This window comes from Notothenia rossii (genome assembly GCF_949606895.1).
Source record: "Notothenia rossii genome assembly, chromosome: 3".
In the NCBI taxonomy this organism is placed as follows: Eukaryota; Metazoa; Chordata; class Actinopteri; order Perciformes; family Nototheniidae; genus Notothenia; species Notothenia rossii.
This window is the reverse complement of record NC_136901.1, coordinates 36,025,064-36,038,800: the sequence shown is the minus strand read 5'-3', so window position 1 is coordinate 36,038,800 and position 13,737 is coordinate 36,025,064. Positions and strand designations below refer to the sequence as shown.

Sequence of the window (13,737 nt, the reverse complement as noted above, 5' to 3'; positions counted from 1 at the left end):
TATAAGCACGCCACAGTTTGGCCGCTGCGAGACTCCGGCGTATGCTCTCTGAATACCAGATACTGGTATGGTGGGTATATGGTAGCACCCCTAGCCTGCGACCCCATTTACTGTCCTCAGCCTACTTTTGGTTTGGTTTCTTGTTTAATATACACAGATTTTTAACTGAATATTTGTCTTCTAACTCACCATTTTATCTTACAGCAACCATTCCCTGATTTTCCAAAATGTTTAGCTTACTTTTAATAGACACTTATTTATATTGGAAACCTGTCTCTGCCCGTCAGTTAACCCAGGGGTTCCCAAACTTTTCAGCCCACGACCCCCAAAATAATAGTGGCAGAGACTGGTAACCCCCAGTCGACGGGGGGGGGGGGGGGGGGGGGGGGGGGTCCTGTGTCCTGATTACTTGTGAAATCAAGGGTTTTGGTCAGAGGTAAAGCGTTGCCTTGTGTACATTTCCTTTGGTGCAAGTCCCCAGGTGGAGTTGTCCTTTTTCTCCTTTTTTAAACATCTAATGTAGTATAAATATACACCAACCTGCCACACGAAAAACGCCTATTGTGTTTTTATGCTACATATCATACTAGGCTATACAATCGATGATGCATAGCTAAAGCTAACTAGCTGGCTGTTGTGTATTGAGAGACCAATATGATCTGGCAAAGTTAGACCTAGATGGTCTTTTAACTAGGATACTCATGAGACTCTACATGAGCTGTGTGAGAAGACTACGATGATAAAAGTACAATAAATTATTTTAAAAACTTGTGCTGAGCAGCAATCACACACAATGACTCACTGCAGGAATCATTAACAGAAAGACGAACAAAAAGGACATTTATACGTTGTTGCTGTACATTTATAATGGATTTTTCTGTACGGCATTAGTTTTCGCACAAGTGAAACTGGGTGTTGGCATAAAGAAGCACCCAACAAAGAGAACCATTTTAAATATGTTTGCCACTTATTAGATAGTCTGCAGTATGGGATATATAAGAAATAATATGCAACACAATCTTCGCCCTGGCTTGGATAAGGACAGCTGCGATGGTACCTTGAACTCCTAAACCATGGTAACTCCTACAAGAGAGCATTCCAGGGGCACTCCAGAAAATGTGCATTGCATTTCCAAAGGTTAGCTAGTTTAGACTGTTGCACTGTTAGACTTATTATAGTAAGGCTATATTGTTGTGCCAAAACGCAACGACTTGAAAACAGTATCAAGCTAAAATTAGGAAGCCCACTGAAGTTACTCAATGTCTCTAGGCATAGAAAAAGAAAGTGTGTGTGTATGGGTGCAATGAGTCTGTGTGTCTGTGCGTAGTAACGGATGTAAAGGCTTAGATCTACAACAGTATCCTCAGTAATAACAACATTCCCTGTTAGGAAAAAGCGTTAGAATAATGCATGAGGGGGCCCCATTCCTAGCTTTGCCTGGAGCCCCCTAATCACTAAATATGCCCCTGGCATTGCTCTACATTTACATACCAGTCAGCACTCAAGTTCCAGTTCAGATTCAAATGAACTGCATTTGCATGACAGATGCTTTTACATAGAAGCTCAATACAGCAGCAGGATGCATAGCGTACAGTAAAGAACATGGGAAACAGTTAGCATTACTGCTTTCAAATTGAAGGAAGCTTTATTTGCATGACAACCAAACAGCATTGCCAAAGCATGTTGTGTTGTAAAACAGTAAAAACTATGATTAAATGTTTGGTCTCCATCTATACTTTTCCTGTAACAATGTAAATGTCTGTGGGACGAATTAAGGAATTCTGAGCATAATCCACTGCTAGCTAGCACTTTATGGTTTCCTAACAGGTTTGATATTTTGTAACGTGGTAATATTTAGGGTGTCCCCTTTTGGGGGGAAATGTTTAGTTTGGACTGGCTGTAGTTGTGTGCATTAGCCTATGTCAGGAAAAAGCACCTCTGTTTCCACTTTTCTCTCCCTATGAGTCATTATTGGATTACAGTGAGTCACTCCAGGCAAATGTTATAGACAGTGTGTGAGGAGCAAGATACGGTCCATGTGCGTGAATGTGAGAGAGAGAGAGGGAGAGAGAGAGAGAGAGAGAGAGAGAGAGAGAGAGAGAGAGAGAGAGAGAGAGAGAGGAGGGAGAGAGGGAGAGAGAGAGGACCATATGTGCTAGCCCGCATAATAGGGGGAGAGAGAGGGGGGACAACAGTCTCCCGTTTTGTTGAACGAGGAGATGACAGACAGCGGATCTGCTGCCTCACTGACTGCGACACCTGAACCACCGGCGACTCCAAACACATGAAGAAGAGCCAAGAGTAAGCGAAGAAGAGGAAGAGGAACGGAGGTTTCCCCTTAAAAAAAGAGGGAAGAATTAGAAGCAGAGGAACCGAAGAAGGAGAGGAGAGCGGGGGCATCGGCAGCAGGCTGGCCGGGACACTGAGCTCTTCAGCGTGGAAGAAATCACCGCCACGACCGTCACAGCTCATCACAGCTCCGGGATGACAAAGGTGGGTGACGGCGTGTTCCCATTGTGTTACATCAGCATCGCTGTCCTACATGGAGCTTTTAATCCCTTAATTTAGAGGAAAGAAGGAAAAAACTGAGACCGGTTTAGAGCATTTTTGTAGATGTTTATGTGTGTTTCATAAAAGCGGTTTTATGCACGTCTTCAGGAAGATGCGTTCACTGCTCCGCCGCGACATGTGTGCCATTTGGAGATGCGCGGCGGAGTGATTTCCTTCACCCAAATATTAATCTGATCTGCCCCACATTTTACAGTGTGAGGATATTTGTTTGTATTTAATGTGTATGTGCTGTTACAAGAGTCGTGTGTGTGTTGAGGATGAGGAGAGAGAAGGAGGAGGGGGTAGTGTTTACCGGGATCGTCTCTTTGAGCGCCTGGGGCTTGTCTGGATGATTGATTTCTCCTGTTCAATCAGATTATGATTGTGTGTGTACACCTATGTCGGGAAATTAATTAAACTGCACGTGAAGATTAACCGCACAAGATTATCATGAGAGAGAGGGGGACACAATTAATGATCCAACTATTTATATATTTATTGGATGGAGTGTCCCCAATTGTTGCATCGGTTCAATAGTTTCCATAAAGCACATCTGATTCCTCTCCATTGGTTGGTTTAGGTGCAGATTGGATGAAGTCGTTTCCATTAACCCTCTTTGGTGTTACAATATATTGATTGTGTGGCATTCAGGTTTTTATTTGCAGCATATTGCAGGTTGAATGAAGCAGTAGTATATAGTCATTGATGGTGAATGCTACAAACCAGTGTAAGGAGAATCATCACTGTGATTAAGCTTGTTTGATCAAATCAGCATTAAGATGAATTAATAAGGCAGAGCATCATGGACATCAATTCTTATTTAATTCCTTTTTTTTTTGTTCAGTCCTGCGTATTAAGTCTTCTTTTTCAATCACAAAGCTATGTGTTACTCTGGTTATTACCTGGAAAGCGGGATACAGTAATGTTTCTTGTCTGTGTTTGGTTTGGGAAGCACTTTTAGTTACGTTTGTGTTTGAAAGGGGCATTATAAATAAAGTTAGATTTGATGGTCAATCAAGCCATGTCAGTTTTATGTATGTAGCATAACGTCCTAAAGACATTTGTGTCCAGCATATCCTTCCGTTTTGGTAACGAGAAACAAAATGTAATTTGTCATAAAACAAATATGAGAGAATTGTGCTCCATTTATCAATTTCTTGTCATTGCAAATTGAGTAAATCTGCAGCACACCTTTATAAAGTCCTTGCAGGTCCTTTGTTGATGCGCTAAAATACTGTTTTATGTTACGTGGTCGTGACAATGTTTTTACCCCAGATGCACAAACCTGAAGAAAACCCCTTTTTGCCATTTTGTTACATTTCAAAGAGCATTTTAAAAGGATGTCAATCATCAGCTGTAGCTACATTTGATCATAACCAAATGTACTCCGTCCCGTCTTGTATCTCTCTGTCTATCTCTTCCCTTTGTATCCGTCCCGCCTCTGTGTCTTCGGGAAGTAGGTTAGGAGAAGGGAGGGATTTAATAATCCCTTTTTGCGGCAGGTCATTTACAATAACGGACCTGAAAAGGTTCCTCTTTTTTTCCTGGCATGTCCGCAAGAAAGGCACAAGACCGAGTGATGAATGTGAGCTCTGTTTGGAGAATAGCAATGCTGGGAATAACAAAGAAGAAGAAGAAGGGGGTGGGGGGGGGGGGGGGGGGGTAGAAAGAAAGAACAGTGACACACACACACACACACACACACACACACACTCGTAAATAGAGGCACACACACGTCTTGAAAAAGTCAATATGATTAAGTGTGTTGTGCTGACTAAGATTCACTGCATGGTTGTGTTAGAGCTCATCAGAAGAGTCTTTTTAGACGGAGAGCGACCTTTAAAGGCAGGCGCTCTTGGAAAAGACTTTATTTATACACTATGATATACAGCAGCTCTGTGGCTGCACAGTACTGTCCCTGAAGATGGTAGTTTTAAGGCCTTTGCCAGAAAAGAGACACTATGTTTACAGTTTCCCACAAGAAGCAAAATTCTCAGAACGTATGTAACAGAAAATCCTCCGTGTGTCCAAAACACTGTCGGTCTGTTGCAGCAGTTGTCTTGGAGTTGAATGTTGTCTAAATATCTGAAAAGCAGGATTACAGGAAGTATAAGAATTAGCACATTGATAAAACAATTCAAATTGGATCTGTTGCTTGCTTTTCTCTGTTTCACAACATTGTAAATTAAAATTTTTGGGCTGTTAGGCCAGCAGGACTATAACTAAGAGTTCTTTTTGAAAGAAGGGCAACAATTCCAGGAATAATTCTCCAGAGCCCAATCAGGCAGGATGAAATCGATAGTGTTGTCAACAAGCAGTTGAAATCCCAGAGATATTCAATTTACAATCAATAAAAAACGCCAATCCTTGCAATTTAGAGTCTTAAATTAAGGATAGCTTGGAGGTTTTGCTAGATAAAGACTATATATCATAAAGAGTCCTAACTGTGGCAGAAAGTAGTCATTAATTCCCCTTGATAAGCTTTTTAACCTTAATTCACCGTGACAAGCTAAAGATGACCTTTTACTGGCGATGACATGATTTAGAAACATCTTGATGTTGATTTGGGGAGAAAAGTGGTGACAGAAAACATAACAGAAACAAATGAAAAGAACTAAAGGAGACTCTCATAAGTAGTTAAAAAAAACAAAGCATTCAAACAGAAAATCCTAGCACAGATATTGTCTCTCTTCTTCTCCACATAGTTGGTACGGTACGGTGCTATAGACACACTTTGTAATGTTTGTGACTGGGATGAGGAATCTTATTGATGTGTATTAGTCGAGGTCGTGACTGCAGTTTAAGATGGAGTGATTAGAGTGCTTGTGATTAAAAATGTACTTGCGGGCATCTCAGCTCGCCGCAGAGTACTGATGGTGTGTGTGTGTGTGTGTGTGTGTGTGTGTGTGTGTGTGTGTGTGTGTGTGTGTGTGTGTGTGTGTGTGTGTGTTTGTTTCCATTTATCTTGCAACGTGTGGATGTGAGCCCAAGCTAGATTAATGCCCCATGTTAACAAACCTCCTGGTTTGACCCTGGTTAGCCTGGAAAAAAAACACACACATACACAAAAACATACACACAGTATTCGCTTGATCCCCTGTTGGGTTAACGCTGGCCCTCCTTACAGAAGCGTATGAGCACACACTCACAAACAATATTGAACACTGGCCAACTTTGATGCATTAGTGCAAAGGTGCTTTTTCGTCTCGTTGTGGCCAAATTGATTTGGATGCGCAGGCGTGCTCATGCATGCACACAAAAAAGGCTACAGAAATTCAGTGAAGAGTGAAGATTAGAGGTGATGCATATTTAGAGGAAGTGTGTAGTTGAAAATGACCTCTCATTCCCCTTGTTTGGCTTAATATTGAGTCAAATGGATCCCCAGAGAACCCATCAGCTTCTCAAAGAGGCAGAGGCTGTTTAGAAATGATAAAAAAAAATGTTTTCCAAATCACCCTTTATCCCTGGTCAAATTAATTTGATTTATTGTGTTGGAATTGTTAGCTGTGGTTCTGACTGTCTGCCAGATGAAGACAGATGGATGAGGGTTTTGTAGAGACTGGGCTCGGCTCCAGGGAGCTGCCCTTGGTGCGAAGCTTTTTATCTACTTGTAGATGTCGGACAGCCAGATTCCAGCAGACAGACCCTGGATTAAAATGATCTGGGCTGGACGATTATGGGAGCAAAGTAACTCAGTGTCCCTGCTGTTCGGCAGAACACGACACAACACAAATGCATGTATTTATTATTTATACGGAGAGCATCTCAGTTTGGCTACGGTCAAAACAAAATGCTCTGAGTCCTCCCGCTCAGATAAAATCCAAAGCTTGTCCTTGAGGACTGTTAATATATTAATGTAATCTGACCGTCATTGTTTCAGGAAAATAAAGCCAAAGGTGCCGGGCTAAGCCTTCCCTTCATGATTGGTCCTTATACTATTGTGCACTCTGAACAATAAGGGCAGACAACACAAATGACTTCCCTAAACATCTCAAATGCAATCTGCTGCTACGATGTATTGTTATGGCCAGCAACCCCTAATATCTTCCTATAATATGATATGAACACATTTTTCTATCAGAAAGAACGTAGCACTATCAGAGAGCAATCAATCTTTTGAGGTTTGTCAGAATGAGCATAGGCCGGCTCTTAGAAACCTAGCATTATTCAACAGTTACAAGGTTCACTAACAAAAACGTATCTTAAGATCTGCATCTATATTTCTCGTTGATAAGTCCCTCAAGCTCAACGTATACAATATAGCAACTAAGCTAGCAGGATCTTTGAGCAATAGCTGTTTGTTTGTTTTCATAAACCTTGTGTATGCCTTTCATTTCTTCATTTGAATTCATCGTAATTATTGGCTAAACAATCAATAAACGGCTTTTCAATTTTGTAACGGTAGCATATTAGCCCGTCCTTGTTGAATCTAGTATTTTTGTGGCCTTGTAAGCTATTAGTTATTGTTTGTTGCGTCAAAATGTTTGAAACAAAATAGATAGTTGGTCAAAAAGTGTCCTTCCCTATCCTGAGCCTCACAGCCAGTCTATAGTGTCAAGGCTGAAACCCGAAGGTACGTAAGTGCAGGTAGAGTTGGTGTTGATCACAGTTCTGATTGAAGAAGTTGGCTGCTGTATTTAACTGGCCTTGCCCTCCTTGGGGTGCTGTTCCCATGAACCTTTAAGAAACACAAACCCCTCTAAGGAGAGAAAGATAAAGCTTTAACCGGAATAAAACCCACATCAAACAAAGCGTTATCGTCCAGGAGAACCAATGAGACGGGTCAGTAAAGACACACAGTGTTGGCTACCAGCTCCAGGGTCAACAACAACAAGCCGTTCCTTATCTATAAATCCTCCCACGAAATAATCTAACCAACCAGAAACTCAATATCACTTTCCGCTTGTGTTCAGCCAATGGCCTCAAAGAGATCTGGCAGTATATGATAAGGAACTTTGTCATTGTTGTTTGGTTTTAATAGTTTTTTTATCTGTGCTGCTTTCCCCGAGTAAGTCTTCCAACTGAGATCCTTCCTTTGTATTGCAATGGATGGATGGATGGATCATATTACTTCTTATTCAATAATCTGCAAGGTGAAAGCTGAAACACTTGGGCAAAGATTAATATCGGACATATTCAAGGTCTTAGCATTGTGGAAAAATGAATTGCTATTGTTGTTGGACACTGTGATGAATTAACCATAAAAACGGTCCTTCCTTTCTCCGGATTTCAGAAAAAAATGATTTATCTTAGTCTCGGCTAAAATTGAAGATGTGATCCTGCGATGAAAGGAGTTACCGCAAATCCTTTGTGTTGTTTACTTTAAATAAACTGTGATAAATCACTGCACAAAGTCAATTGACTCGTGTTTTTGAATGAGATTTTCTCCCTTTTTGCTTTTGATACATTTTATTTCATTTCCTCTGTTGTCTCCACATACTTTATCATCTTGAAACAATATGTTTGGTGTCAACTTAATGAGTGTGTTGAGCTGCCCAGGCAGGCGAGTAAAAGCCTCTGTTAAGTGCTAAAGGTGTTTCCTCCGGAGAGGTAAAAACCCTGCCAGTGTTAGTTAGCGAAGGACTCTAAGCCCGCCGGGGCACACAGGAATGTTTCAACCTGCAGAGTGTGTGTGTGTGTGTGTGTGTGTGTCTGTCTGTGTGTGTTCCTGGGCCATGCTTACCAGTGTGTGAACGTTTTTGATTGTGGGTTTATGAGGTCGGCTTGGCTATTCATGTGCACATGGGCTTTATTTATTCACACCGGTGTCCCTGTGTGTGTTTGGTGGAGTAGGGGGCGCAGAGGGCGCCCTCCCCTGGAGGTTCCAGTCTGGCCCCTTAATTAATCTGTTCTCTGGCCGGAGGGTCTCTGTTATCAGGCCATTACAGAAAGCCTGGCTGCGTCCTAACCGCACGATCCAGAGAGCAGAACACAGGTACACACAGAAACAATTATATTGTTGTGAGGACACTAGTTGGTACTATTGTAACCCCTGGGCCTAAACATATCCATAATCTTAGGATGTCTTTGCAGCTGGCTAACCTGTGTCTTATTTGGAGACTGTTTGGTCAAAACATTGAGGGATTTACTCATTGCCACAAACTGCACTGTACACACAAACACATATACTGCACACGCATACACACACATATGTGCACGTAGAAGCACCCACACTCTTTCACTCAGAAACACATTTTTCTTTTTTCCTGAAACACACTCCAGCATCCTCTCTTCCGACTGACTGCAGGAGTAGGGGTGTTTGGTTGGGATGCTTGAGCGGCGTGTGAAATCTGATTACAGACTTACCCAGCTTCCCTCGGCGGCAGGAGGGCGATCCCTGTTACTGCCGCCTCACCTGCAGAAGCCTGGCTGCACCTCCACCCGATATTATGTCTCTTCCCCTCTGTGGGTGTGTAATGGTGCTCCAGGCTGGCCTAGTGGTTAGGTGGGTTCTGCTGTAGCTGAAAGGCCATATGTTTGATCCCTGAAATAGCCCAGGAGTGAGGTGGTCTGACGTAGGGCTGCTCGATTATGGCAAAAATCATAATCTCGATTATTTTGGTCAATAATTGATATCACGATTATTAAAAACGATTATCCGTTTACTTTGAAAACATCAATTTATTGGAGAACAAATGTTTTAACAGTATGTTTTTAACAGTTGATTACCCTGAACTTTAAGTATAATTCAACTGAAAAACCAAAAAATAAATAAAATAATAATAATAAAAAAATAATCGTTTTATTTCGATTGCGTTGTTTTCGTAATCGTTGCAAGCCATAATCGTAATTGCGATTAAAATACGGTTAATTGAGCAGCCCTAGTCTGAAGCTAGACTATAAATTGAATGGCAAAAACATCAACGTTGGCATCACTCGCACAGAATCAAACGGGAAGAGATTATTTAAAGAGGATGCAATGCAGTCATGGAGATGTGTGAGCGTCATGTGTGACTCATTCTTGATTTGTGGGTCTTAATCATTTTTGGAAACAATGGTTTCTTGATTTCAGTCAGAAATGCACTTTGTCATTCCAGCTGGTGAACACCACATTTTATGGGCTGAATTGACAGCTGTCCCCGGCTGAATTTATCAGCTGTGGCTAGACATTTAAGCATGGTAATAAATGGACAGACAGCAGCAGGCGTATTTGCTGACAGGGAAGAGAAATAAAAACCATGTGGACAGCCATAATTATTCAACTTCTGGTGTTTCTGCCACTTACGATGACCTATTTTCTCTCAATTCAACACATTCTGTCTTATCTCTGTGATCTGCTGCCTAAATATCTGTTTTCCCACCTGCTTTGTTGCCTCCCTTACTGTCCTATTTCCTGTCTTCAATGAAGCAGTGATACATTAAAATGTACACTATCATCTCCAGCATGATATATAATTCAAAATAGAAGCAAAGACAGTTATATTGCCTTTGCAGTCACATATTTTATTTGTATGTTACTCAGTTTGGTCGCACCTCATTTACCTCAATGCATTTTTAAGGAGTCCAAATAAAACCGGGGTCAGCCATTTATCCTTCTTCCCGCTCCTGCCAAAAAAATTCTCCTTGGTTTCTCTTTTTATCTTACCTTCCTTTCCTTTTTTCTCTCTCTTGCTCCATTCTTGCCTCTCTATTGCTTTACACCAAGGTTTCACCACAGGCACTGTGCCATCTGCTTTTTACATTTTTAGAATGAGGAGAACTTGTGAGAACAGTGTGTTTATTATTCCATTCTGGTTAATTATTCAAACTCTGGCTCTTTGGCTTTCCGTTCGGAGCGGTCTGCTATCTGGAGGCTTTCGCAGAGACACAAAGCTCGCTGACAATCTGTGAAGAATCTGGAATTTGGAATCTATCGTTCCCATTCTGTTCTGCCCCGGTCAGCAAGGGACAGCATGAGTCGGGACAGAATAAGACGCTTACATTGTCCCGTCTATAAGAGTCAACTCTGACCTCTCTGCTGGTGCTGAGAGTCACTAAGACCTTATAACCACATGGGAGTGAGTGAACAAGCAGGAATTATCATTGGGGAAGTCACTGTAATATCTATAAAAATCAAAAATACATTTCTGACGAGACTGCTTTATTGTTTTTGGCTCAAGGAAGTTAACAAACTGTGTTTACATAACCTTTACAATTTAAACATTTACCTTTAACGCGTGTATCCACAAATTAGTGTGACACAGGTGCGCTCCCAGAAAACCAATAGCTCTCCACGTTGGACTACAGCTAGGAGGATCCACGAGCAGAATGTTTGAAATGTTTGAACCTGGTTAAGTAAATGTTAGTAAGAACAGTAATTGCTGACTGCGTCAACAGTCACGGTATTGAGAATATTCACGGATACTTTGATATGACTTCTTGTATAATTATACAGTATGAAATTAAACACAAATATGGGTCTCTGTCCCGATGGATGCTATACCCACCATGCGATTAACTGTTTTAATGATACTTATTATTACTCCAGGAACGCAACATGTGTGTGCTACTTTGCAGCTTAAAATTGTAAAAAAGGATGTCAATCTTATTTATTTGTACTTTCTTAAATGGTTTGTTTCTGTGGATAAATACTCACTGCCATTCCTCACTTCAATTGTTCAGGTTCAAGCGAACTGGACCTCCCTTACTCTCTAATTACTCCGGAAGTTTTCCTGAAACACCTTCCACAAATATTATGGCCTATTTGCTTTTTAATTTCTCAATTATCACCGCAGACGCACCGAGAATTAACCGGGGACCTCTCTCCTATCAGTGTAATGAACGGGATGTTAACTTGCCTACACGATAATCAACAAACTAGACACCCAATTAAGCCCATTTGACCCAGCCATAATTGGGTATGGACGAGAACGCCACCTTCTCAAGCACTTTCTAATTGCTTCCAGTATTTCAACGTTTTATTGATCTAGTGTGTATTGATCTTCCTTTTTGCACAAGCATGAGGGTTTATTGGCTCATTAGCCTATGTTGTGGTTGTAAATGCAGTAATGTAGGCGTAAAGCCGGCAGGGGTTAAGGTTCAGCATCGGGTGTAATGGCATCCGTTTCCAGATCCCATCTTGTCTATTGAATGTTTGCCATTGTGTTTTCTAACTGTCTTGTCATGTGGTCGATGTTGTTGTTTTTGACACAAAGCGCCTTAATATACCAGGAACACAAGGATTTTTGTGTCCTAATTAAAAATCTTTCACTGGTGGTTGATTACTCCAGATTTATTGGTCTGGTTTTGCTACAGAACCAAGTATTAATATCCTTACTGTATGAGAAATATATATTTTTTCTTTATTTCACTGCTGCTGATACTAGAAAAAAGGAAGTAAATTGGTTATAAACCTTCAGAAAAGTTGAAAATGTTTAACTTTTTGTCACAATCGGGCTCTGTGTTCATATGCCCTCAGAGATTTTGTAAAATCTGGACTTTATTTTCTGGGTTTTATTGATTTTATTTGCGATTTTTACAACTGGGTGGCTAACGTTAGCTAGCAGCCTTCATGAAACTAGGGAACGGGCTGATTACAATTTAAATAAGCATTTTGACTCTGTGTATTCAACTTTTATTTCAAGTTAAAACATACCACTTTTGATTCTCACTCACAGCTTGTCCGTAAGACACCAAGCCTTGCGTTGCTCACTATAGCAGAAGCTTCACACATTAAATACAGCATGGTGAGAACAGAGGGGTGGAATATGATGAGATTTTGTGCAGACTTCATTCATTTTTGATTATCCTGTTATCACAAGCGCATGTCTACGTGTTGATTCATTTATGTAGGGTTGAAAATGCCTCTAGGGAGCGAGGGCCACCTGAGGCTGCATATATAGCGTATTGGGCCGAAATGTGATCAATACGATCGAACTGATCTATAAGTATTTACACGTGTGCACCTCAACTGGGATTGATTTTATTTGATGACATTAGTGGTTAGTGTGTGGGTGATAAGTGCATCCTTAATTACTCTGTCAGTGATCGAGTACACGCCTCTGCTTCCACTCTGTAGGTTTTTCTAACATGAATCACCAAAGACCACCATGCCCATCTGTCTGTCCGGCAGCATTTGCACCTCGCTGATAAAAGCCAACAAGCTTTTCCAACAAGCTTTTAGGTATTCCGCTGTGGTGCTGAGGAGCCTTTAATGCTCCGTCTGTCTCCAAACGTGACAGAGTCTCTGCTTAATTGCAAAGTGCAGGCAGCCCTTTTGTTTTTTTGCAGAATCAAAGCTCTCCGGGTTGAGATACTCCCAACGGGGGGATGAGGGGGTTTGGCACGGGGTTGAAAACGCACACTAAGAGAAGTTGGCATGTTTAGATTATTAACCTGTTAAACCCCGAGCCTGTTTTTCAGGTTTCAGGCTCGAAAATGACATTCCCAGAACAAATGACCATATCTTCCCTTCTAAAAGGGTTAAATTAATAATCTTTTTTCTCAAAGTAATGATAAACCTGTCAGTTGGATGTAGAAAAGTCAGATTCAATACAGATGTTTTTGATTTTAAAGAAAATTCAGATAGAACATGGTGAAAAACTGTAAATTATAGTGTCCGTCCCAAAAATATTTTGTAGGCCTACTTATAATGAAAACTAACCTTGGATGATGGGTTAGTAGACTAAAAGCTTTAGGAATCCAAAGTACAACATATAATAAGTGCCCTGTATCAAGATTGATGCAAAACAAGTGATGCCAATGTCTGTTAGCATTTTTCGCTAAGGGGTCAGTTAGATGCTTCTTATGAGACTTGTGTTTTGTTTTGTTAAAAATGGTTTATATCGTCAGTTAGCTGAGATTATTTCCGTTAATCTGGTATAACACATTAATAGGTTCTTAAATATTAAGATCCCATGAGACACAGTGTCGTGAAAAAAAAAACCAGGGTCCCTGCCGGCGGGGACCCTGGGGCTTAACAGGTTAAACCCGGCTTGTTTGTCATTCTGGTGAAGTCTCTTTTATGATGTTGCGAGATGGGTAGAAAAAACTATGGAAGCCTGTTTGCGCCACAGGAAAACCTTTTTTAAAATCCTGTAAGTCATTATAATGACTTAGTTATCTCATTATATTGACTTACTATCTCATCATATTGACTTAGTTATCTCATTATATTGACTTAGTTATCTCATCATATTGACTTACTATCTCATCATATTGACTTAGCTATCTCATTATATTGACTTAATATCTCATTCTATTGACTTA

The 13,737-nt window shown here is 40.8% G+C and overlaps 1 protein-coding gene across 1 annotated transcript in view; it reads left to right on the top strand.

Annotated features, from left to right (window-relative positions):
• The first annotated feature begins 2,160 nt into the window (after positions 1 to 2,160).
• gal3st3 (galactose-3-O-sulfotransferase 3) overlaps positions 2,161 to 13,737 on the top strand; it is a 31,346-nt gene continuing 19,769 nt past the window's right edge. Inside the window, exon 1 of the mRNA XM_079669743.1 lies at positions 2,161 to 2,493. The gene's annotated coding sequence lies outside the window, so the exon portion shown is untranslated. The remainder of the gene's footprint in view (positions 2,494 to 13,737) is intronic.